Raw genomic sequence first — 3,361 nt, forward strand, 5'->3', positions numbered from 1 at the left:
CTTACACCCAGATTATAGATCTGGGGCCAAGACAAGGTATGTAGGTAACAAGTTGTGTTACCAAGTCGTATTATCATAGAACTCTACACTCAGTTGTCATCTTTCCCTTTTATTCTCAAGTATATGTCTGCCCAAAATGTGCTTTGCTACTCTCCTTGGATAAAAAAATGAAATAGCAAATGCAAAATGGTTTACAGACTATAAAAAGCCATAGAATGTAAAACATGACCATTTTGACAATAAAATCAATGCTTCCACAAAGAGCACAAAATAATTAAATACACAAAACCTGGCTATCACCACACAAGTGTATTTGTTTTGCCTTAAAAACTTTAAAATGTTTTAAAAGAAGAACACTCACAGATTTGGATAGATCCAAATAGATGGACAGCTTATTTTCTTTATAGAAATTGAACAAGAGGCCTCCCAGCTCCCATGCAGCTGTGCCTGTCTAAAACATTCACAATCACTGAGCTTCTTAGAGAACCTACTTAGGAACCACCAAAGAAAGTGCTTTTAGCAGCTGTGTCCCAAACCTGGGCCTCAGGTCTCAGTGTAGCTTGTCAACCCTCAAGTGGGAGGCAGGGACTCGGGATTTTTGCCATACCTTCCATTGTCAGCCTTTTACTGTCACAGCAACTATTGCTTCTAAGGGTGACATCTAAGCAGGCTTTCATCACTGGGAAAAGAGAGAAGACATCCACAATTCAAGAATGACACGGTTTCCCAGGAGGGATAAAACTGTCTTCTTCTTTAAGATCCTCTGTATCATCTCCAAAAGTCAACTCTTCCAGAGAAAAATTCCACTAATTAAAGATATTCCGTCTGAGTGATCATTCTACACAGCAAACAGTTAAAATGGTATTGGGTGGGTACCAATGCACTTTAGGAGTAGTTAAGATACTGCACTAGAATTCTATCTAGATCTGCATAATATCATGCCTGGAACCTTGTATAAGTTAGTTGAGTTCTTTGCACATCAGATTCTTTATATTCCAAAAGAATAATAATCAAGGGGCCGGGGAGATGGCTCAGTGGAATAAGCGCTTCTCTGGCAAGTGCAAGGGCCTGAGTTCAATCCTTGGTTCCGCAAATAAAATAAAATAAAATAAAATAAAATAATAATAATAATAATAATAATAATAATAATCACTCCATGTATTTGTTATGAGAGTTAAATAATGCAGTAAAGGATACCATCTAGTCCTGGTATGTGGCCTTATTTGCTAGAAGGTAGTATTGCTTTTTGTTATTGTCTCTGAATCAGTCAATGCTTCCTACAGAAAGATTTAATACAAGACATAAATAGGTAAGAATTTACAAGACTGGCTTTTAATGGCCATAACAGAGTCAGGTGTGGAAAGGTATAAAAGGTTTGCCTGCACACTAGGGATGTCAAGGATCCAGGCAAAGACCTGGAGCTTACTTTAGTGTCTGGGGCGAGTCTGTATCATGAGGCTGAAAGTTTTGCACTGGAAGGCTGAGGGGTCAGTGCTGGTGGCTCAAGAGTCTGAGCTGGAAGCCAGAAGATGACATACAAGGTGAAGGCAAAGACTGGAGCTTCTTAGAAACAGGAATGAGCCTTCCTTTTTCATTTCCCTTTGTTTCCTTCTGGCAGCAATCCTCTTTTGGGTGAGTCTTCCATACCCAGGACAACGATGAGCAAATCTAGTTGGGCATTCCTTACTCAAGGTAACACAGTCCATCAACAATCTGTCTCATACTTCAGTTCTAGTTAAGCAGAGTTACTATTTCAAGAGTAACATTTGTAAACAAAGGTAGTAGACAAGATAATATTTGGTCACCTGGGGAAAAAAAAGGTAAGATGGCCTATGTTCTACCTACATACACACTTGATTACTGTAGTCAAATAATTTGAAAATATAGGACATGCTTAGTATTTCTCACCAGTTGCTGAGCCAGCTGAGGAGGTATACCTGACAATCAGATCTACATTGGAGTCAGTGTAGACTCCTATAGATTTTAACTTTTTTTCTCCTAATATAGAAGATAAAGACTAGCCTTTTCTTTCTAATAGGTAAAGTCAAATTTAGATCCATAGCTCTAAACTGTACAATTCTGCTGCCTGTATATTTTTAATAGCATCTTCGTATCCTCTTTCTTTTTTTAAATTTTTATTTGCATTTATTTTAAGTTTAATTTATTCCCGTGCCATAAGTTTTTGTTTCTTCAGTTTCTTCTGGGATATCTTTTTCTTCTGTGCAACTTCCTTCTTTGGTTTAAGAACAATTTGTTCTTTTTCAGTAAGGATCCTCTCAATATGGTAGGAGGAGTTCACTTATGGATTAATCTGGCCACGAGCTCTATAAGTATGGCGGCGCATCTTGGGTGATTTGTCCACCTGGATATGTTCGATAACCAGAGAATCTACATCTAAACCCTTAAGTTCAGCATTACTCTCTGCATTTTTAAGCTTGTGCAGCAAAAATTCAGCACTCTTTTTGGGGTACTGACCCTGTGTCCAGCCCCACTATTTGGCCTGGGCACACATACCAACTCCACCACTGTAACGCCAGAATGACACACATTACTTCTTTAATGTGACATCCTTCAGATACTTGGTGGTCTTTCGGATATGCATACCCTTGATGGCCTGGGCAGTTTCACATGTGTTCTTAAAGTGAACACGAAGACTTGAGCCTCTTGATTTGCATGATTTTGTAGGGTTTTCTGGGTTAAGAGAGTAGCGAACCATTTTCACAAGTCACCTAAGGCCGCTCACAGGAAGAGCTTTGCATCCTCTTTCTGACTTGTTCCTTAACATTTCTCCTTTGTAAAAAAACATGGTGGCATAGAGTTCCACTTTGTTTTAGGGTGTAGAAATCTGGAGAGAATGTTCTTTCTAAACTATCAAGAAGAAAAATCCAGATAAATTGCAAAATAATAACTTTCGTTAAACACTGCAAATTATTGAGTTTGTAGGTTGGCCAAAGAGCTAGAAATCCAAGGAAAGAAAGGTCATCCCAAGAAAAGGTGAAAATCACTGGAGCACTTGTAGCAGAGCAGGGGATGAAGGTATGAGATTCCATACAAACAGGTAAGAATTTAGCTGAAGTTTAAAACTTTGATAAAAATTTAGTGAGGGGTGGCCAAATAGCTCAGCAGATTAAAGCACCTGCAAGCAGGCACAGGGGCTGGGGGTTCAATAGCTGGGCCTGCTATCCTGGCCCCACCCCAGGGGCACACTGATACAGCAATTGAGACTGGGCGTGGTGGTGCATGCCTGTAATCCCAGCTCTTGGGAGGCTGTAAACAGACGGATCACTATGAGTCCAATCTAACAGTGAGACCCTGAACACCCTATAGACTCTTCCCTAAACAAAATACAAAAAAAAAAAAC

The 3,361-nt window shown here is 39.4% G+C and overlaps 1 pseudogene; it reads right to left on the minus strand.

Annotated features, from left to right (window-relative positions):
- Positions 1-2,161: 2,161 nt before the first annotated feature.
- On the minus strand, positions 2,162-2,767 carry LOC105742556 (annotated as a pseudogene).
- Positions 2,768-3,361: the final 594 nt, after the last annotated feature.

Source organism: Octodon degus, unplaced genomic scaffold (assembly GCF_000260255.1).
Source record: "Octodon degus isolate 3935 unplaced genomic scaffold, OctDeg1.0 scaffold00059, whole genome shotgun sequence".
In the NCBI taxonomy this organism is placed as follows: Eukaryota; Metazoa; Chordata; class Mammalia; order Rodentia; family Octodontidae; genus Octodon; species Octodon degus.